Below are 24,438 nucleotides of genomic sequence, written 5' to 3'. Positions count from 1 at the left end.
ATGTTATTAATTGTCTTCATAATGTTAACCACATATAGTTAATGGAAGACGTAGAAACGATATTCCGAAACGAATACGTATAGCGTAAGTCAAACGTTCGAGTTAGAATAGAGACCCCACGAACACAAATTCGCTGTGGCAGGTATGAAATATAAACTCCGTTACTCGCTCGTTACACTTGAAGGACAGATGTTGAATGGGCCGAAACGAGCCGCCGCATAACAGCGTAGTTGCCTGCTAATTTCGAAAGAAGGTAGATGCGGTCCCTAGCGCAACTTCGAAAACATCGTCGAAAATCAGTGCGGACGGAAAAATGGAGGCGGTACAATTGGAGAGCGATCCGCCTTCACCAACATGCATAAGCAATTCATTATTAGTTTATATATATATATATATATATTTGAATTACAAAAAACTAATAATAAAAAAAATTGCATGGCGCGAGATTCGATCAGGCGGCCTTCGGATTACGAACCCGAGCGCTTACCGCTGCGCCACGACGCTGTAGAAATCTACTAATCGTAGAGAGTATTTCACCGCAACGGTTTCTTTTAACTGTCGATTTTCTCTACAACGGCTGAGAAGTGCATCTTGGTGCTTTGCCACATTAAACCTCTGGCCATGAGCTTTTATTATGCGCAGTATGAATCGAATCTGAATTTCACAATTGGCGGCCTCCCCTTGTCAGTTCGAAGCACACTGTCAAGTTCATTATGTTCAAGGTACAGTGAAGTTACAATACTTCCTTTAGATTGCAGGGTGCCCAGTGTTCTGGTTAATACAAAAACTATTCCCAACTACGTCTCCCGACAGATTCAGCTATGACGAAGTAATCTCTGCATTAGCTCAGTGCAATGACGAGCAAGTTCAAGTAGCTGCAGCCACATATCAGTTATTTCGCTTGCAGAAAAAGCCGGAACAGACGTACCGTCTGTGGAACACAGAATTAACTGGCATGCCTAGGAAGTGTAAATTTAAGTGTAGTTCTGGCAACATTTACTGTGATTTAATGATTAGGGATCCAATAATATTCAATGTCCCCGACAACAGAATACGGGAGCAAATCCTAAAGCACTCTCATCCATCACTTCCCCAGGTATTGCAAATCTTAGAGCAATACAATTTTGGGCGCCACAGAGGCCGGTTTGTCGCGTCGAGTCGCCCGTTGCACTCGACCGCTCCAAGCAGCCACAACAACGAGCATGTACACAGCCATTCGGACAGCCACGTATACATGTAAACAGACCTGTGAATTTAGTGAGGTCTTGCCCTAGATGTTATGCTCGCCATAAAAGACAGGATTGCCCATCACGTAACGCAAAGTGTTACACGTGTGGGAAACAGGCTAAGTCCAAGCAGTTTGTGTGCAACGGCACAAAAACGCCAATTTCGTCCGCTCCCAGAAAAAAGAAACTTGAGCACGCGCAGTGAACGTTGTGTTTTCAAAACCTACAACAGGTTCTGACAAAAGTAAGATTAAACTTGTGCCTCCTTCTCGCCCTAGTGCTGTGCTAAAAAACTAGTTGTCTCATTACGAATTTCAGGCCGTCGTGTGAACTTTCAGTTAGACACAGGTGCCTCAGTAACTTTGCTTAATCGTGTCACCTACGAACAGTTAGGCTCACAAAGCCTTTTAAATCTAGCAAGCACCTCACTGCTTACAACGGACAAGAAATTCCAGTGCTTGGACAGTGTAGTTTGCCTGCCACTTACAGATCTCACACTAGGATAGTGAATTTTACTGTGTTGAAATCAAGAGACAGTGAGAACATATTCGGTTTACATGCCTTTAATTTGTTTTGCCTTAGCGTCGAAGACAATGTACTTTCCATATCAGCTTTTGCACCAAAAGATAGTGTAGATACCTTGCTTACAGAATTTCGTGAACTGTTTACAGAAGTAATGAGAAAAGCAAATAACTTCGTAGAGCATATTGCATTGAAAGACAATGTACGGCCTAAGTCTTTCCGGGTCCGCCCCATTCCAGTTGCTTTAGGAGACAAAGTAGCCAGATCTGCATGACGCCTACTTGCAAATTCCATTCGATGAAGACTCACAGAAAGTGTTTGTTGTCAATAAACAGTTCGGACTGTTCAAATATGTGCGTTTGCCCTTCCGCAGTGCTTCCGCACCCGCCATTTTTCAACGTTACTTGAAACAGCTGACTGCAGAAGTGCCATTTTGTTCAAACTATCTTGACGATATTGTAGTCTCAGATCGTACACTAGAAGAACACATTGCCAATTTGCGTAGTCATTTTAGAATGTTGCCAGAAGGAGGACTCAAGTGTCGTCTCGAAAAGTGTGACTGTTTTCAAGCTGAACTTCAGTACTTTCGTCATGTGATGAACAGTCAGGGTGTGCATCCCCTCCAATCTCATTTGCTTGCAATCCGTGACCTGCCTATTCCCCGCAACGTGTCTGAACTGCAGTCAGTACTAGGCAAGATGACGTAGTACAATCTGTTCATACTGGTTGCCGCTCAGATCACGACTCCATTGCATCGCTTGCGTCGCAAAAATGTGCCTTTTGTATGGACTACACATTGTCAAGACGCATTTAAGAAACTCAAAAATGCTTTGCTCAGTGACATGTTTAGTACATTTTGGCCCTGCCAAGGCGGTAGTTTTGCAAGTCAACCCTTCTTCCTACGGAATCGGCGCTGTGCTTTCACAGCGAATTGGTGCACAAGACAGGCCTATTGATTTTGCTTCAAAGTTGTTAACGGAAACTCAGTACAATTATTCTCAAATCGAAAAAGAGGCTCTCGCTATTGTGTATGATGTGACAAAATTCAATCACTATCTGTTTGGTCGCGAGTTTTATTTAGTAACAGTTCACAAGCTTTTGCTGTCCTTGTTTCATCCGCCAAAGCCGGTTCCTACACGCACTGCTCAAAAATTGCAACGCCGGGCTTTGTCACTTTCGTAGTATCAGTGTGAAATTGTTTACGGATCTACGGCAAAGCAGGGCAATGCAGACTCCCTGTCTCACCTTCCGATTAGCCGAGTCCCTGATTTTGATGTATCTGCCGAATCTTGTTGCCGAGTCGATGTGCAGGACTCTGAACTGCTGGAATCTTTTCCCTTGCTCTACGGAAAAATTGCACAGGCCCATATCTGAAGATTTTGTTGCATTACATTCGCACGTCTTGGCCTCATTCATTGAACAGTATCCAGAACTCAGTTGTGCGCTGATACTTTGCTCGTCGGCATAACCTTTCGGCACAGCAGGGTGTGGTTCTAGTTCAAAATGACAGTGGACAATCGCTTGTACTTGTTCTCAAAGTGTTGCAAAATTGCTCCACCAAGGACATTGGGAAATTATTCGCACTAAACACTTAGCGCGTCGGCACTGTACTTGGCAGGGCGTGGACGCCTACAATGAACAGATGACGTCACAGTGTCGCGCACGCGTGGAAAACTAATCCGCTCCACCATAAACATTTTCAGCTTGGCCTAAGGCTTAATCGCAATGGCAACGAGTGCACGTTGACTTTACAGGACCATTTTGGAACAATCGTTGGTTCATAGTGATACACTCTTTTAGCAAGTTCCCATTTGTGGATTTCATGGCTTCTACCGCATCATGTAGCACCATTCAAGCGTTGTCCTCCATATTTTACGTATAAGGCTTGTCAGAAGTACTTGTGTCGGACAACGGACAACAGTTCACCTCATGTGATTTTGAACAGTTTTGCGAACGAAATTCCATTCGTCATCCAAACAGTGCTCCGTTTCACCCGTAGTCCAATGGAGAAACAGAATGCTTCGTACGCACTTTTAAGAAACAGATGGCCAAGCTCCGTACCACGCATACACGGGAACAGGCCCTGCAAATCTTTCTCGCCTGCTATCGCTCCCACCTATGCGACGGACCATCGCCGGCGGAACTTCTGCATGGCCGCCGGGACCGGGCGCTGCTACACTTGCTACACCAACCAGAGCATCTGGCGATGCCAATGATCCTCAAGTATCACTTTGCGCAGCACGATCTTGTTCTTTTCAGGGTTTTTGGCAACCGTGGGCCCTGGGAAAGAGGCATAATCCAGGAACGCATTGGCTCTTCTATGTATTTGATTGCAGGCCTGATGGTTTGCAGTGCCGCCACCAAAACCAAATTCGCGCATGTCATTTGCCCCATAACTCTGCTACTTTTCTTCCCTCAGATGCACGGCCTCACGGGACCGCCCGGCCTCCGCAGCCGCCCGCTGGTGCCACCGGGGCCCCACAGGTGGAGCGGATGGACGATGCACCTTCGCTCCTACCATCCCCGGTCGCCGACCCAATGGACCTGGACCCACCATCGTCGTCGCCGTTATCGTCCCAGGACGCGCCCTCAGGTCTGGGCATGTAACCTGGCAGCAGTTTTCCAGAGAATGTTGCCGTTGCCTCGCCATCCAGATGGCGGGGTACACTTGGGAGTACGCTGTCCTCCAGTTACGGCTCCCGTCTCACCTCCACGTCAAGCGTCCTGCCTCCATCCCCCTTGTCGTTTGCATCCTCCATACATGACAACGGTGCAGCATTTTGGGGGGGCTGAGGAAGGGGGGGAGGAATGTGCTGTTGGAAGCTGTCGCCAGAACACTGGTCGGCAAAGAGGTTCTAAGAAGTTCGATAGTAGGCGCTGTGCAATTGCGCGTATCACGAGAGAGGCCAAAGACAGACTGGCAAAGAACACGCTGCCAATGCCCTCACGGCTGCAAGTATTTAAATTGCCGCCGAGGACCGAAGGGCCCAGTCTCTAGTTCCCATTCAGTCACAGACAGTCAGCCCAGTCGCAGACAGCTTAGTTACTAGCTCAGTCACTATTCTGGTTGGAGTCTGTCAGTTCAGGTAACTGGCTACGAGTGTGTAGAGTTTTACCAGTTAAAAAAAAGTTAGGGAAATGTTTAGCAAACATGAGAACGTGTTTTGATTGCTGAAAACACAAACGCAGTGGTTAAGAAAAAAGCTGAAAGTTTTATCAATCAAGTAAATGCCCAGAGAATATTGGACATTGAGAATAATAGAAAACTGCTAATCCTCATAATACAAAAAACTCGATTTTGCGGGAGGCAGCAAATAGCTCTAAGGGGTCACCTTGACTCTGGACGAATAAACCTTGAAGACCCGGACGAAAATGATGGGAATTTTGATCTTTGTTACGGTACAGAGCCCACAGTGGAGATAACATTCTTGAAGACCAATTAACGACCAATGGTGGCAAGATGATGTATACAATTTCCTTCATTCAAAACGAACTTATTAACACATTTTGTCACTTAGAACAATTAAAAATTATAGGGAAGGTCAGAAAGTCTGTTTTTTTATTCCGTTTTAGCAGATGGAATCACTGAAATGTGTCAAATTGAGCAACTTTCTCTCTGTGTACGTCACACAGAGGAGCAAACTTCCAGACCAGAGAAGATTGTCTAGCAATTTTCCCATTTTTGACGTCAAAGCAGATTTGGCTAACACGGTACTGAAGATCTCGTCAACATTAGGGTTTCACCTAAACAAAATGAGAAGCCAAGAGTATGATGGCTCTGCTACGATGAGTGGGCAGTTTAGAACAGTACAAGCTATCATAAGAGAAAAACTATCGTTGGCCCTGTATACACACTGTTCTTCACACACTGTAAATTTGTTTTTGTCACATGCGAGCAAAATACCTTCTCCTATAACAAACTGTATGGGTGTCATAAAAGAAGTCTGTGGATTTTTTTATTTGTCAGCCAAAAGAACAGAAATATTGACATCAATGACTTCAGTGTGTTGTCTAGAATAAAAGAAAAAGAAACCTGTTTCACTGTGCGAAACCCGACGGGTAGAAAGGCACAACTCAGTAATTTTATTTAAAGACGTTTGGGGGCTATCTTTCTCTACCTTTGGAAAATAGCACAGGAATTAAGTGACACGGAATCTAAGCATCACTCTAAGTAGTGCTATTAGTCAAATTGCATCTCTTGTTAATGTTTTTGTTTTGAGCCGAATACTATCAACCACCCACGACTTCTCTGAGCAGCTTCAAAACAAAAATATTGATCTTCCACAGGCCTTGACTAATGTTACGAGTATCTTACACTTTCTGTCAAAGGAGAGGACAAATGCAGATGACTCATTTAAAGCGTTGTATAATGAATTGAAGACATTCACTGCCAAACTTTACATCAATAAAAAGATTCCAAGAATTTTCCACTTCAAATCACCACTTAGCAATGTCCCTTACACTACAGAAGAAGAATGCTTTCTACGAGCTCTTTATGTGCCATACCTGGACGATTTTTGTAACTCACTTGAAGAACGCTTTGAATCCCACAAGGAAACAGTTGTATCTTTACAAAACATCCTTCCACAGTTGTGTATCACAAAGGATTTCGGTTCATTGGACGCTGCTTTTAATTTCTACGAAGAAGATTTGTCACATAAAGAGATTGTGCAAAGTGAGTTTATGCTGTGGAAAGAAAAGTGGAGTCAGGAAAATCCTTCAAATCTTCCAAAAAAAGGTATGAGTTCTCTTGGAAAATGAAACAAGGCTTAACCGACTTGATTTACTTTAAATCTACAGAGACATTATAGTGAGTGACAATGAGTTTCTTGGTAAGTTTTCAAGTGTATCAAGAAATCTGGACTTTGTTTTGTAAACATTGTTCTATATAAGAAGTGAAGTTTCTTTTTAATTTTATGTATTCTTTTTGTCAGTTCGATAAACGATTAATAAAATAAATTTTGTTGCATTGTTACTTGTCAAACAGTCAATTTAATAAAAATTTTTGTAACGTGTCTCCAAAACAATACCTACTCAAAACAGTATTTTGAATTATACTTGGTAAAACACATATGAATGCATACAGAAAAAGAAAAAAATTGGGGTGTTGGCAGTTTATACATACATGACACAACAAACCAAAGTTTATAGCTAGAATTACTCCAAACACGATAATCATAATAGCGTTTTCACTCTGTTAATTTGGATAAGTTTTTGCAGATGAGAAATTCTTAAAATATTGACTAATGTTTGAAATATAGTATTATTGCCTCGCTATGCTGGTTCTTCAGAGACTCGCTTTGTTTCCTCGACGCTGTTATAATCACAAGATACCGACTACCCCGACAATGTACGGTATATTATTGAATGCGACATTGTCGCTCTTGTATGCATTTTGTAATAATAAAAGCTCAGAGGAAACAAAACAAGCCGCTGGACAACCATCATATCGAGGCAATAATAACAGATTATTTCATTATTTGGTTTTTAAAAATAGCTATATTTGTCATGGTTTAATGTCAACAGTAAAAAAGCTTGATCTCGATTAAGTAAAAGCGGTTTCAGCGCACATTATCCTCTGAATATGAGCAGCAACACTGATAAAAAAATCATGGGTGTTTACTTAAAATTACTTATCTTTACATTACTCTTGCCTCCGTCCCCCCTCTCCCATATATATATATATATATATATATATATATATATATATATTCGCCACTGCTTACCGGCCAATGTTATTCTAACATTGTACTTCTTCCCCACGTGCGTCTTTTCAGGGGTGCATTTTTATGGATGAAAATGCGCGACCGCATAAAGCAGCACAGGTGGAGAAGCTCGTGGAGTGGACAGGCCTGCTCGTTCCCCAAACTTAAATCACATCGAATACGTGTAGGATGCGTTGGTGAGTTGTATTACAGGACAGCCACATAGCCACATGCACCAGTGGCCATCTGGTAGTTGTCAACCACGCTGGTGGAGAAATGGAAAACCATACCACGAGAACTCCTTACGAACTTGGTAGAGGGAATGGGAACGCGTTGTAGAGCATGCACTGCTGTCCTTGGTGGTCAAGATTATTAAGAACCATATTCCACCTTTTGTAATGTGCAGGGGACCATCATAAATCACGATGACTTCAGTGTAATTACTGCCTAAGTGTCGTTTCTGTTCATCTAATTACGTATTTCTTTCAGTTACCTCCTATACTGTCCTGTGTGGTCCAACATACATCGAGTTATGTTACTTGGCACTGTCACATCATGCAAAAGTTCTTTCGTTGTGAAGTTTCACACACCAGTGTTTATTGTCAAAGCAACGGTTTGGACTTCTATGGGGTTCTGATATTAAGAGGGCTGTTTACATAAACATTAAGGACGTTCCTAATTAATTAAATGATAAATTACAGACTAATAATAATCTTGCGGTCTGTAAAAGCCATTTCACTATGTAAATCACAAAATCTTTTAATTAAATTAGAATCAGACAGGCAGCAGCCGGCAGCCGAGCAACAGCTGCTACAGGGAAGTAATCGGTTCTGTGACTTAAGAATTCCTAACCAGGAGCGAACTATATATTTTCATCTGTGTGCTATGGCAGTTCAGTTTTTGTATTTTTGCATGTTAATTTAATATTTACTAGTCATAGTTCTTGCGTTCTCGTTTGCGTGGAAAGTAAACGATTTTGTTGCATTTTACAAGTTCCTAAACAGGAGCGAATTATTTAGTCTCATCTGAGCGCCTTTATAATTTAGTTTTTGAATCTCTGAGTGTTAACCTAATTTACTAGATACAGTTCATCGTTTTCGTCAGTGCCTACGGTAGAGTTCCACAGCGCGTGTCGATAGTCGTTTCTTTCTTTGTGTATCGTAGTTTTCTACCATCTTTAGTACAGATAGGGAATGTGATTGATGTGTGTGGGACGCATCACTCTCAGCTTCAGGCTGTGTTGGCTTCGTTACTGCAGCTTGAGGTTGCTGTGGATGGGCATCATTGTTGTGGACCGGCCGGGAGGATTCAACGGACGTCCAGCACGACCCACGAGTCCGCCATTCGGTCTGAACCGGTGGCCATCCCAGTTACTGTTCACACTAAGTGGGACGTCGCCTCGGGGCGTGACAGGCTGCAAAAGACTTCCCGGAGGGGGAGAACTTAACGCCTCCCCAGTTAGTCCGACAAATAGGTTCCAGGTTCTATCTGGGGCTGACAATGTCTCTCAGACAGATACAATTGCTTATCCTGTTTCAGAAGAAACGTCTCAGCTTGCAAGATCTGAGCAGACTCAGTGGGTGAGTTTATTGGTAGCTGGAAGCTCCAATGTAAGGCGCGTTATGGAGCCATTTACTGACATGTCTGCAAATGTGGAGAAGAAAGCCAGTGGGCACATTGTTTTCGAGCAGCTATCTGAAGTAATATAGGCTGCCAGTCATGCTTGCGAGATGAAAGCAGAACTCGCCATTTGCAGTCTAGCTGACAGGACCGAGTGCAGACCTCTGATACAGAGCCGAGTGAAGTGTCTGAAACAGAGGCTCACACTGTTCTGCGATCGTTGAGGCTGAAGATTCCTCGACTTGCGCCAGAGGGGGGTGGGTTTCTGATTCATCTAAGTAGGTCAGGAGTGCATTACACGCAGGAGGCAACACGGGTAGCGAGGTAGAATGTCTCAGGAGTGTCTTCAAGGGTTCAGGTCGAACACAGGAAGAATGTAGATCTAGGAACCACCGTTATAACTGCAGTAAATTGTCGTAACTGTGTTGGGAAAGTACCACAGCTCCAAGCGTTAACAGAAAGTACTAATGCACAAATCGTTACAGTCACTGAAAGCTGGCTAAAGCTGCGGATAAGCTCAGCCGAAATTTTTGCGGTATGTTAAATACAGTTGGCAGTGGCGTGTTTGTTGCAGTTAGAAGTAGTTTATCTTATGGCGAAATTGAAGTAGATGGTTCGTGTGAGTTAGTATGGATAGAGGTCATTCTTAACAACAGGAATAAAATAATAATTAGATCCTTTTATAGACCTCCCAACTCAAATTATACAATTGCTAAAAGGTTCAAAGAAACTTGAATCTAATTTGAAACCTGTATCACACTCATATAATTAAAGTTGGTGGTGACTTCAATTTACCCTCCAAATGTTGGCGAAAATACATGTTTATATTGGGAGGTATGCTTAATACATCATGCGAAATCGTGCTGCACGCATTCTCTGAAAATTATTTCTAGCAGTTAGTTCATGAGCCTATCCAAATAGTAAACGGTTGTGGAAACACACTTGACCTCTTAGCAACAAATATTCCTGAGTTAATAACAAGCATCAAAATGGATACAAGGATTAGTGAATGCAGGTTTTACGTTGCAAGACTGAATACAGCAACTCCCAACCAAAATTCCAAGAAAGCAGATAAAAAGTCACTCGACGCCTTCCCGAGAGACAATCTGCACTTGTAAGTATCAACCAGATGTGGTGTAAGACGTCGTGGTCTCCTGACCTTCATTGCTTACATATTCCGCCCTCACAATCATATACCGCACATCAAGACGCTGCATTCGAACCCAAACTAGATAAGATAAAGTCAATGTTGTATAAATTCATGTAAACGATATGCAAATGATTAGTAAATAGCAAATGCACTCCGAGATTGAAATACTCGAGGCTGGCGTACACACACACATTCAAGACACGACGGTCGCAGGGGCTTTTAGTTCAGGAGACGCAAACCACAAGCCGGCGTGCCAGTCCCTTCAGAGGATGACTCAGCCTATCTATGTCGGCCAGTGACCGCCCATAGAGCAGAAAGCATTTGCCAAAGGGAGAGGAAGAACGACCCCATGTTCGGCTTAAAAGCAAATTCCGCTACATTGTGTGGGAGCGCCCAGCCTACGCATTCTTTACAAATACAGCACATGGTTTCAGAGATATTCACAGGGAGACAGCAAACGGCAAACGCAGATGCTACAGATTTCTGGATTGGTCGCCTTAAACGAAACGTCATTCTCCCGTTGTAGAAGAGCAATGCTGATTAGCAGACGATATTCCTGACGCCTTTAGCTGAAGAAGTAATGGAAGAGACAGAAAGATATACCCCTTCACATCTGGCGTTGGGAGGGGCCGTTCCGTTGTCGCTCTTGCAGGGAGAACACGTAACGAGAGCGTGCGTGCTCGTACGTGTACTCAAAGAGCGAGGAACAAGTCTCTCCTCAGTACTTCACTGGGAGAGCACCTCTGTCAAGAGCGAATTGGAGTGTGACTCTATATTGAGTCCTTGCGATTAAGCATTGTTCACTGTGTTGGCCGCCACACGTATTGTGCGGTGTGAATGGACAGAGTTATAGTCAAACGCCTGAGAGCGAATTTTTGAGTGGCAAAGCAGTGGACTGGTTATCTGACCAGTGTACCACGCCAATAGTTAGACTAGGGGCGAATAGGAGTCCTTGACTTCATCAAAATAGGGAGAGTTTGATTGGCGAAGGTCAATCCAGATAGAACGAGAGTTATCTTACTTATCAGCATCGAGCAGCGCAGACAGCAGTCATCGCAGCTTACGGTATTGTGCGCTACAACTCTTGCGAGCCCCATATTTCCTCCACAACAGTACACTTCACTGCAATTCACACATGACAGCCTCGACCATACCTAGCAACATTCTAATGGATAATTATTCAAGTTGAGTAGGCGCGGCTCTCAGCCGTTCTGCCAAGTCAATAAAGTCAATAACGATCTTAAACATTGTACAGAAATTTCATTAGCGAATCCTATCCTTGAGAGGTAACTTCACATTCTGAAAATAACCCAGAAATAACTTGTTCAGTTCATAACTAAAAGTGCCATTGTGATTTCTCAGAATTTTTGCAAAATAAATAATAATTTTCGTTAGTATCATGTTTTTCTTACACTAACTAGCACTACTCCAGTACCCAAGTATCCCACTAGTTATGTAAGAAATTTTGTGAATTTTTGTGTCAGTTCCTTACAGCGGACGACTTCAGAAGATATTTATTGCTGAAAGTTTTTCAGGCATTTCTCTTTAGAATGTTAGGAGCGTCTGTCTGACGTGTAGTAGTGTGGGGGTGGAAATTGCATCTTGCAGGAGCCACAGGGTAAAGGGTACATCTCAGATTAATCCATTGTGCAGAATGACAGAATAGCCCCGCCTCGCTCACAGAAAATGGCGACCCTCCCAGGATAGGTAAAATAGGTAAGCTACCAGGATAGGAAAGTGTCGGGATAGTGAGGTATGGCAGGTCGCACCAGTAGCACTTTGAAGAACTTTCTTTCATGTCTTAAACAGCTATATGCAAAGACTGGGATCAGAATAGATACAGGTAGTGAAGAAAGTTGAATTGTAGGGAAAAGGGTGTGTGTTATTGTGTTAGTAAATTTTGCATTTTTTTTACAATTTTTGTGTTGCTGTTAGGGCATAGGATTTTCAGGTGACAGGCACAGATGCAGAGACGCAGTGTGACGCAGCATCATATAAGTTAAAATTACGAAATAACATTTTTCTCCCTTTGAAAGCACACAGGTGGATATTGGAGACTGTAGCACAGCAGACAGAACATAAGCCGAAAAGTCACGACGTTGATGTTGTAGTTGGTTCAACCAACTGGTAAGTGGTCGTACAGTTTTGTAGATTGGGTTGTGGTGTGTTGAAAGAATTTCCATGTTAACGAGAGCACAAGCCAAGAGGTTACGTGAGAGACAGCAAGTAGACGAGATGGGGGAGAATCAACCAGATAGACAGCAAGTAAACGAGCTTATTGAGAATAGGACAGAAGGTGAAGCTGAGAATAGGACAGACGGTGAATCAGAGAATAGGACAGAATCAGAAAGCTCAGTTAGACTGGGATAAAATTGAGACAGATGGGAATCGAAGGGACGAGAAAATCGAATTTCCAGAATATGATATCACAGGTAGGGCACATTCTGTGCCAGAAATAGACAGCCCACGTAGGAAATAGCAAAGATTATAAGCGAAACGAGCACAGAAAACGCGTTTGTTTGTCGCATATTCAGGGACAGAATACTCGTCAATACAGTCAATGAACCATGCCGTTAGCTAACGTTCAAAGTGAATTAGACAGTGAGGAAGAGGGGGAACATTTAGAATACGTCGAACCTATGGTACACATTCTAAATGTTCCCCAACAACAGACACAGAATTTTGCGGAGTTACGAGCGCCACGAGAAGGTTCCGTAACAGACGCAACTGTACCTGCAAACACATGACATACACAACAGAGAGGGCAGAATGCGGAGTTGTTTGCGCCACGTAATGGTTCAATGACAAACGCAACTAGTCCTCAACACCGACAGCACGGGTTATTGCAGTTATCAAACTTAGAAACGCCACAGCATACCCCAATAAACGATGTAACTGACCGAGTGGAAAACAATAGATCGAGAATACATAGTTCAGCAGAATGTGGTGTTACAGGACAAGAAGTGATCATGGAGATGTTACAAAAAATTGAACGCTAGTATGACGAAACAGTATCAGGATATTAATACACAGATGACAAAACAGTATCAGAAATTGAAACAGGATAATCAGGCTATTGAGACACAGATCCACCAGGTTAAAATCCAGATGGAAGAAGGGATCGCCAGAATTGATAGTAAGATCACTCAGATAAACAAACACGCGAAAGAATCTATAGAAAGAATTCAGGTACTAACACAAGGTCAGCAGCAATTATTCACTGACGTGGACAAGGTCCAATAGGACATCGTAAACGTTGACAAAAAGGTGGAACGTTTTACGAAAAAAGCCACTCGAACAGCAATACAAATTTCGGAAGAACAAGCAATTCGAAGCAAGGTCGCAAAGATTGCACTGAAAAAATATGATCAGTAAATCAATAAAATAGAACTTAAAAACAAAGGTCAGTTTGAAAAGCTTCGAACAGAGTTGATACAAACTATCGAAGAAAAGATCGAGACCGATTACACCTGCAGCGAAACAACTGACACGTCAAGCATTAATTCAGTACACGAACACGCGCCATCTAAGAAAGTTCAAGTAGAACCAAGGCTAGACGTAACACTCGCGCAGAAATCGAAACAGAAAACCACGATTAAAGTAATACATGACATTCCACAGGAGCAGGCACAGTATCTAGAAAAACGGAACACATACATTCAGTCGATACCAATCGAAAGACAGGCAACTGAAGCAGTACATCCAGTGACATAACATAATAGCAGCACAGGTACTATACCGCGAACGACGAGAGTAGAAACACATAAACAACACTTTTGTTCACCAATGATACGAAAAAAATGGTTCAAATGCTTCTGAGCACAATGGGACTTAACATCTGTGGTCATCAGTCCCCTAGAACGTAGAACTACTTAAACCTAACTAACCTAAGGACATCACACACATCCATGCCCGAGGCGGGATTCGAACCTGCGACCGTAGCAGTTACGCGGTTCCGGACTGCGCGCCTAGTCACCAATGATACGATATGACGTGGATATGAGTCAGGAAATTGAGAATAGGAAGACAGGCAGTAGATTACCAGAGAATAAACACGACGACACAAGCAGTGGCAGATTATTTGAGTCCATGAATCAGCCACAAACAGGATTTATGAGTAGATATGATACAGACCACTTCCTTACAGTTAGAAAATTTCGGCATTTCAAGGAAGAAGGCGGTAGCTTGCATGCACGCACATTCATCGATCAGTTTCAAGTAGGCTTACCAAACCACTGGAGCGTAGCTCACAAACTTGACTTCATTTGTGCACACATGTCAGGGACAGTAGCAGAGGTGATGCAAAAGTTCGTGGCTACTTGTACGTCTTACCTACAGTTCACAACAGCATTTCTCTAAAGATATTGGTCCAAGGAGGCGGAAAACAAAATTAAATACGAATTACTTCAGATGACACCATTTGAAAACTCAGGAGACAAAAGCGTGGTAAAATTCTTTGATACAATGGACAAGAAGAATCAATGCCTAGACAAACCATACAGTAACGGAGAACTGATACGTCTATGCAGATTGAAGTTACCGGTAAAGTATAAACAGGCGACAGTAGGAAAAAATGAAAATACCGAAGAATTTAAAGAGGTTTTAAGGGAACTTGAATTTATGTTTAAAGAAGACGAGGTGAAAGAAAAAAGAAAAGAAAGGGAACAGCAAAAGGAGAGGACTAGGAACGAATATTCCAACAGTAATAATCGTAATCCTAACACCAATAATTTCAGGCAATTTAACAGATAAGGACAGTGGCACAATGAAAACAATTGGCATAGAAACGATAACCAGAATAATTGGTTCCGAAATAGGAACGGTAATGGACACTCATACAGTGGCGGATATGTATTTAGGAATAAAAATGCCAACGGTCGAGGGTACTTTGAAAGAGGTCACGATGTTAGAAAAAGGAGCTGGCGTGACCAGAGCGCGAACAATTACTGAGGAAATTATGGTCCACAGAGACAAGAACAACATAGAAAAGAGAAACTGGATGTAGAAGTTAGGCCACCGAATACTGCAAAACGAAAAGATTGACGTGAAAAATGCGGGAGAGGTTAGGCAAACTAACGTCCACCCTATCTTATACTAACCACTAAATAAAAGTTAAATTAATAGATCAACAGAACAACACATTAATTAAAAGAAAAGGAGACACAATACACACTAACAATCTCTTGTAGTATCAAGTACACTACAACATGCACACAAACAATGAATGGTACACAACAATTAGAAGAATGTAGATGTGGTAGGACATCATTAGAATAAAGAAAAGAAATCATATATATACACTCCTGGAAATGGAAAAAAGAACACATTGACACCGGTGTGTCAGACCCACCATACTTGCTCCGGACACTGCGAGAGGGCTGTACAAGCAATGATCACACGCACGGCACAGCGGACACACCAGGAACCGCGGTGTTGGCCGTCGAATGGCGCTAGCTGCGCAGCATTTGTGCACCGCCGCCGTCAGTGTCAGCCAGTTTGCCGTGGCATACGGAGCTCCATCGCTGTCTTTAAGACTGGTAGCATACCGCGACAGCGTGGACGTGAACCGTATGTGCAGTTGACGGACTTTGAGCGAGGGCGTATAGTGGGCATGCGGGAGGCCGGGTGGACGTACCGCCGAATTGCTCAATACGTGGGGCGTGAGGTCTCCACAGTACATCGATGTTGTCGCCAGTGGTCGGTGGAAGGTGCACGTGCCCGTCGACCTGGGACCGGACCGCAGCGACGCACGGATGCACGCCAAGACCGTAGGATCCTACGCAGTGCCGTAGGGGACCGCACCGCCACTTCCCAGCAAATTAGGGACACTGTTGCTCCTGGGGTATCGGCGAGGACCATTCGCAACCGTCTCCATGAAGCTGGGCAACGGTCCCGCACACCGTTAGGCCTTCTTCCGCTCACGCCCCAACATAGTGCAGCCCGCCTCCAGTGGTGTCGCGACAGGCGTGAATGGAGGGACGAATGGAGACGTGTCGTCTTCAGCGATGAGAGTCGCTTCTGCCTTGGTGCCAATGATGGTCGTATGCGTGTTTGGCGCCGTGCAGGTGAGCGCCACAATCAGGACTGCATACGACCGAGGCACACAGGGCCAACACCCGGCATCATGGTGTGGGGAGCGATCTCCTACACTGGCCGTACACCACTGGTGATCGTCGAGGGGACACTGAATAGTGCACGGTACATCCAAACCGTCATCGAACCCATCGTCCTACCATTCCTAGACCGGCAAGGGAACTTGCTGTTCCAACAGGACATTGCACGTCCGCATGTATCCCGTGCCACCCAACGTGCTCTAGAAGGTGTAAGTCAACTACCCTGGCCAGCAAGATCTCCGGATCTGTCCCCCAGTGAGCATGTTTGGGACTGGATGAAGCGTCGTCTCACGCGGTCTGCACGTCCAGCACGAACGCTGGTCCAACTGAGGCGCCAGGTGGAAATGGCATGGCAAGCCGTTCCACAGGACTACATCCAGCATCTCTACGATCGTCTCCATGGGAGAATAGCAGCCTGCAATGCTGCTAAAGGTGGATATACACTGTACTAGTGCCGACATTGTGCATGCTCTGTTGCCTGTGTCTATGTGCCTGTGGTTCTGTCAGTGTGATCATGTGATGTATCTGACCCCAGGAATGTGTCAATAAAGTTTCCCCTTCCTGGGACAATGAATTCACGGTGTTCTTATTTCAATTTCCAGGAGTGTACAATAATTTTTGCCACTATCAGAAAATGTTTGCATTATATAAAATCAGATTTTTTTAAAATCACAAATAGATGTAAAACAAAAACTGTAAATATTTCTACGCATCAGAGGGACATCGCCACCAACACCAGTCACCAGCTCCCTTAACACCAGATGCTTCGAGATAGCGATGGAGCGGGTACAGACGTGTTGAGAAAGCACTTAGGGCAATAACAACAACATGAAGACCAACACAACACTGGAAATGCAGGTTGCAACCAGGTTGGACTTCAGGAGGACAATGCACAGCATGGACATTTCATATGTCACAACACTGCTACACAAAGTAGAGCGTGGGGAGAATCATATTACGACGAGACGACAATGTAGGTAGAAAAAATTACTAAGATCTACAAACTCATCAAGTAACATAAAGGCAGTCAGATCCTACTAATCCTATGTCACTCCTACACTAAAATTCACATATTCCTGGCCCAAGAAGAATAGAAGAATGCAAGAAAGAAGAACAGAAGATGCAAGATGAAGAAGGGCAGAAGACAGCAAGATACCTTTCTCTCCTATCCTATAAAGCAAATTGCTACAAACGCCTTTCCATGAACTTTGAGGCATCGTAACTACTACAACAACCTCTCCAAAAATAGACCTTGAATCGTTAAACAAATACAAGCGAACAGCAAACGGAATATTAAGTAGTACCAACCAACATTATCTACAGATAAATTCAGTAAAATGAGCAGTATTCTCCCTACCACATCAACAAATTGCCATACCGAACCAGGTGTGAAGTACCAAGACGTCACAGCACAATATTGGGTGACGATCGTCAGTAGTCAACTACAATCATCGAACTGCCATACCGTCCCAGGTGTGACAGCAAAGCAGTACCAAGACATCAGTGTTTATGCAGTAAGCCACAGTCATCATCATAGGTTAAAAGTACCACTTCATGATGACAATGTCAACAAGTAAGACCTGGCATCGCACACTAGAGTGCGTCTCTCATGATTTGTGACACCCATACAAATGAGTCGACGCCTTCCAGTATTTCAGTGGGGTTCGTCGTGCATAGAAACTGACGCAGCACAAAACGAAGAAACTGATAAAATACGAATGTAGAGTTAAGAAAATGATAGGTTTGTAAAAATATTCTTTCCCTTTTTGTAAAAGTAATTATTTTATCATATATGTAGTGCCCATAATGTGATGGAGACTTTAAAATACTATGTAAAGAAAATTAATTAGTATGAGTAGATAATCTCAAAAATCTCTGTAAAGCCAAGTTAGTTTTTTATATAAAAAAGGTTTTGGGTCGTGATTAATAATAGGTTAAAAGAGGATAGAATAAAGAAAAAACACTTCTTCACTCTTAAAACAGTGACACAAATAATGCCTAAATAAATAAAACAAAAGTCAGACAACAGAGCTTTTGCGAACATTACCGCAAAGCTTAACTACAGAAAAGATATAACCACACTAAAACATGATACACTGTACACTAACGACTTTAGAAAAATTAATATTGCAAAAACAATTTTTGGAAATGAAAAAGAAAAACAGAGACACGTACTGGCACGACAAAGAATAACAACCTTTGTAAAGTCTATATTTGCCTAACAACAAAACATAAATTGTGAAATTAAAAAATGAAACAATAGCTATAAAGAAATCATTAGAAAAATTGTTAAGAATGGCTGAGAAAAGTTTATTGGAAAATCTAAAAGAACAATTTTTGCCTGACTTTGTCAATGTTTTCCTCGGCATTGACAAACCCCAGACAAAAATTTTGTCAGAAGCAGGGAGGTATGTAAGACGTCGTTGTCTCCTGACCTTCATTGCTTACATATTCCGCCCTCACAATCGTATTCCGCACATCAAGACGCTGCATTCGAAGTCAAACTTGACAAGATAAAGTCAGTGTTGTGTGAATTCATGTAAATCATATGCAAATAACTAGTAAATCGCAAATGCGCTCCGAGATTGAAATACTCGAGGCTGGCGTACACACACACATTCAAGACACGACAGTCGCAGGGACTTTTAGTTTGGCAGACGCAAACCGCACGCCTGGAGGCCAGTCCCTTCAGAGGACGACTCAGCCTATCTATGTTGGCTGGTGACTGCCCATAGAGCAGACAGCATTTGCCTGAAGGAGAGGAAGAATGACCCCGCGTTTGGCTTAAAAGCAAATTCCGCTACATTGTGTGGGAGCGCCCAGCCTACGCATTCTTTACAAATACAGCACATGGTTTCAGAGATATTCACAGGGAGACAGCAAACGGCAAACGCAGATGCTACAGATTTCTGGATTGGTCGCCTTAAACGAAACGTCATTCTCCCGTTGTAGAAGAGCAATGCTGATTGGCAGACGATATTCCTGACACCTTGAGCTGAAGAAGTATTTGAAGAGACCGAAAGATATACCCCTTCACGTCTGGTGTGGAGAAGGGCAGTTCTGTTGTCGCTCTTGGAGCGAGAACACCTAACAAGAGCGTGCGCGCTAGTACATGTACTCAAAGAGCGAGGAACAAGTCTCTCCTCAGTACTTCACTGGGAGAGCACCTCTGTCAAGAGCAAATCAGAGTGCAACTCTATATTGAGTCATTGCGATTAAGCATTGTTCACTGTGTTGGCTGTCACACTTATTGTGCGGTGTGAATGGACAGAGTTATAGTTAAACGCCTGAGAGCGATTTTTAAGTGGCATCACGGTGGACTTGTTATCTGACCAGTGTACCACGCCAATAGTTAGACTAGGGGCGAATAGGAGTCCTTGACTTCATCAAGGCGTAGGGAGAGTTTGATTGGCGAAGGTCAAACCAGATAGAACGAGAGTTATCTTGCTTATCAGCATCGAGCAGCGCAGACAGCAGTCATCGCAGCTTCTGGTATTGTGTGCTACAGCTCTTGCGAGCCCCATATTTCCTCCACAACAGTACACTTCACTGCATTTCACATGCGACAGCCAAGACCGTACCTAGCAACATAATTATTCAAGTTGAGTAGGTTCGGCTCTCAGCCATTCTGCCAAGTCAATAACAATCTTAAACGTTATACAGAAATTTCATTAGCGAATCCTATCCTATTCCGAAAAGAACCCGGAAATAACTTGTTCAGTTCATAACTAAAAGTGTCATTGTGATTTCTCAGAATTTTTGCAGAATAAATAATAATTTTCGTTAGTATCATGTTTTTATTACATTAGCTAGCAGTACTCCAGTACCCAAGTATCCCACTAGTTACGTAAGAAATTTTGCGAATTTTTGTGTCAGTTTCTTACAGCGGACGACTATAGAAGATATTTATTGCTGAAAGTTTTTCAGGCATTTCTCTTTAGAACGTTAGGAGCGTCTGTCTGACTTGTGTAGTAGTGTGGGGTTGGAAATTGCATCTTGCAGGAGCCACAGGGTAAAGGGTACATCTCAGATTAATCCGTTGCGCAAAATGACAGAATAGCACCCACACGCTCTCAGTGGCTTGAATACAAAGAAATAGTATCGACAGCTATTGAGAGATTTATACCAAATAAATTAACAAAAAAAAAAACGAAAGTGATGGCCATGGTACACAAAACAGAACAGATCACTGTTGCAGAAACAACGAAAAAAAATGCCAAATGCAGACGAATGCAAAATCCCCAAGGTGGTGGGCTTTTACAGAAACTCGAAATTTAGTGCGGAATTCAGTGCGATGGTGCTGTAAAAGTTTCTACAGTGAAACTTTGTCTCGAAACCTGGCAGACAATCCAAAGAGATTCTCGTCGTATGAAGAATATGCTAGTGGCAATACCCAATCGATGCCTTCTATGCGTCATAGAAACTGAAATACTACTGATGACAGTACTGCTAAAGCGGAGATAGCAAACACTGCTTACCAAAATTCCTTCATCAAAGGAAACGAAGTAAATATTCCAGATTTCGAATCTAGAACAGTGCAAACGTGAATATCGTAGAAATACATATCCTCGGAATAGAGAAGCAACTTAAATCACTTAATAAAATCAAGTCTTCCAGTTCAGACTGTATACCAACTACGTACCTTCCAGAGTATGCTGATGCAATAGCTCCATACTTAACAATCATATACAACTGCTCGCTCGACGAAAGATCTGGAAAGCTGCACAAGTCACCTTCCCCTCCCCATTATAGAGGGGCAGTAGGAGTAACCTACTAATTTACAGGGCCATGTCATTAACGTCGATACGCAGCAGGATTTTGAAGTGTATAATGAGTTCGAACATTATGAAATACCTCGAAGAAAGCGGTCTTCTGACATATAGTAAATATGGATCTAGAAAACATTGTTTCTGTGATACTCAACTAGCTCTTTACTAACTCGAAAGGCTGAGTGCTATCGACATGGGATTTCAAATTGATTCTGTATTTTTAGATTTCAAGAATGCTTTTGACATCGTACCTCACAGGCGGCTTGTAATAGAATATCGACTCAGTTCTGTGACTGGATTTGTGATTTCCAGAGATCACAGTCCGTAGTAATCGACGGAAAGTCATCGAGTAAAACAGAAGTGATTAATGGTGTTCCCAAACTTGGCGTTATAGGCCCTCTGCTATTACTTACGTTGTTGTTTTTGTGATCTTCAGTCCAGAGACTGGTTTGATGCAGCTCTCCATGCTAGTCTATCCTGTGCAACCTTCTTCATCTCCCAGTACCTACTGCAACCTACATCCCTCTGAATCTGTTTAGTGTATTCATCTCTTGGTCTCCCTCTACGATTTTTACCCTCCACGCTGCCCTCCAGTACTAAATTGATGATCCCTTGATGCCTCAGAATATGTCTTACCAACCGATCCCTTCTTCTGGTCAAGTTGTACCACAAATTTCTCTTCTCTCCAATTCTATTCAATACCTCCTCATTAATTATGTGACCTACCCGTCTAATCTTCAGCATTCTTCTGTAGCACCACATTTCGATAGCTTGTGTTGTCTTCTTGTCTTAACTATTTATCGTCCACGTTTCACTTCCATACTTGACTACACTTCATACAAATACTTTCAGAAACGAATTCCTGACACTTAAATCTATATTCGGTGTTAACAAATTTGTCTTCTTCAGAAACGCTTTCCATGCCATTGACAGTCTACGTTTTATATCCTCTCTACTTCGAACATCATCAGTTATTTTGCTCCCCAAATAGCAATACTCATTTACTACCTTAGGCGTCTCATTTCCTAATCTAATTCCCTCAGCATCACCCGATTTAATTCAACTACATTCCATTAACCTCCTTTTGCTTTTGTTGATGTTCATCTTATATCCTCCTTTCAAGACACTGTCCATTCCGTTTAGGTACTCTTCCAGGTCCTTTGCTTCTCTAACAGAATTACAATGTCATCTGCGAACCTCAAAGTTTTTATTTCTTCTTCATAGAATTTAATTCCTACTCAGAATTTTTCATTTGTTTCTTTTACTGCTTGCTCAATATACACATTGAATAACATCGGGTACAGGCTACAACCCTGTCTCACTCCCTTCCCAATCACTGGTTCTCTTTCATGCCCCTCGACTCTTATAACTACCATGTGGTTTATGTACAAATTGTAACCCTTTCGCTCCCTGTGTTTTACCCCTGCCACCTTCAGAATTTGAAAGAGAGTATTCCAGTTAACATTGTCAAAAGCTTTCTCTAAGTCTACAAATGATAGAAATGTAGGTTTGCATTTCCTTAATCTATTTTCTAAGATAAGTCGAAGGGTCAGTATTGCATCACTTGTTCCAACATTTCCACGAAATCCAAACTGATCTTCCTCGAGGTCGGCTTCTACCAATTTTTCCATTCGTCTGTAAAGAATTCGTGTTATCAGCCGTCGGTTATTAAACTGACAGTTCGGTAATTTTCACATCTGTCAACACCTGCTTTCTTTGGGATTGGAATTATTATATTCTTTTTGAAGTCTGAGGGTATTTCGCCTGTCTCACACAACTTGCTCACTGAGTGGTAGAGTTTTGTCAGGACTGGCTCCCCCAAGGCTGTCAGTAGTTCTAATGGAATGTTGTCTACTCCCGGGGTCTTGTTTCGACTTAGGTCTTTCAGTGCTCTGTCAGACTCTTCACGCACTATCATATCTCCTATTTCATCTTCATCTACATCCTATTCCATTTCTATAGTATTGTCCTCAAGTACATCGCCCTGGTATAGACCCTCTATATATTCTTTCCATTTTTCTGCTTTCCCTTCTTTGCTTGGAACTGGGTTTCCATCTGAGTTCTTGATATTCATGCAAGTGGTTCTCTTTTTTCCAAAGGTCTCTTTAATTTTCCTGTGGACAGTATCTATCTTACCCCTAGTGATATGCGCTTCTACATCCTTACACTTGTCCTCTAGCCATCCCTGCGTAGCCATTTTGCACTTCCTGTCGATCTCATTTTTGAGACGTTTGTATTCCTTTTGGCCTGCTTCACTTACTGTTTTTTGTATTTTCTCCTTTCATCAATTAAATTCAATATTTCTTCTGTTACCCAAGGATTTCTATTAGCCCACGTCTTTTTACCTACTTGATCCTCTGCTGCCTTTACTATTTGATCTCTCAAAGCTATTCAATCTTCTTCTACTGCATTTCTGTCTCCCATTCTAGTCAATAGTTACCTTGAGCTCTCCCTAAACCTCTCTGCAACTTCTGGTTCTTTCAGTTTATCCAGGTCCCATCTACTCAGATTCCCTACTTTTTGCAGTTTCTTCATTTTTAATCTGCAGTTGATAACCTATAGATAGTTCCTTACTTATATAAACGATTTAGGAGAGAATCTGAGCAGCCGTATTCGATTGCTTGCAGATGATTCTTTCGTTTATCGCCTAGTTAAGTCATCAGAAGAACAAAACCGATTACTAAATGATTTAGGTAAGATATCTGTAAGGAGCGAAAATTGGCAGTTGATCCTAAATAAAGAAAGGCGAGAGGTCAACCACATAAGTGCTTACAGAATCCGTTACATTTCGGTTACGCGATAAATTAGTGAAATCTAAAGGCTGTAAATTCAACTAAATACCTAGGAATTACAATTACAAACAACTTAAACTGGAAGGAACACATCGAAAATGTTGTGGGGAAGGCGAGCAAAAGACTTGCGATCAATTGACAGAACACTTAGAAGATGCAACAGAATTACTAAACAGACTGCATACAATACGCTTGTCCGTCTTTTTTTGGGAGTACTGCTGCGCGGTAAGGCATCATTACCTGGTGATATTAACGGAGTACGTCGAGAAAGGTCAAAGAAGTGCAGCACGTGTTGTACTATCGAGAAATAGGGAACAGAGTTCATGGACATGATACAGGATTTGGGATTCTTCGTTGCGGAGGGATCTTCTCACGAAATTTCAACGACCATTTTTTCCTCCGAATACGAAAATATTTTGTTGACGTCGACCCACATAGTGAGAAACGATCGTCATAATAAAGTAAGGGAAATCAGAGCTAGCTCGGAAAAATATAGGAGTTTGTATTTTCCCCACGCTGTTCCAGAGTGGAATAATAGTGA

The sequence above is a fragment of the Schistocerca nitens genome, chromosome 6 (genome assembly GCF_023898315.1).
Source record: "Schistocerca nitens isolate TAMUIC-IGC-003100 chromosome 6, iqSchNite1.1, whole genome shotgun sequence".
NCBI lineage: Eukaryota > Metazoa > Arthropoda > Insecta > Orthoptera > Acrididae > Schistocerca > Schistocerca nitens.
This window is presented reverse-complemented; position numbering follows the sequence as displayed.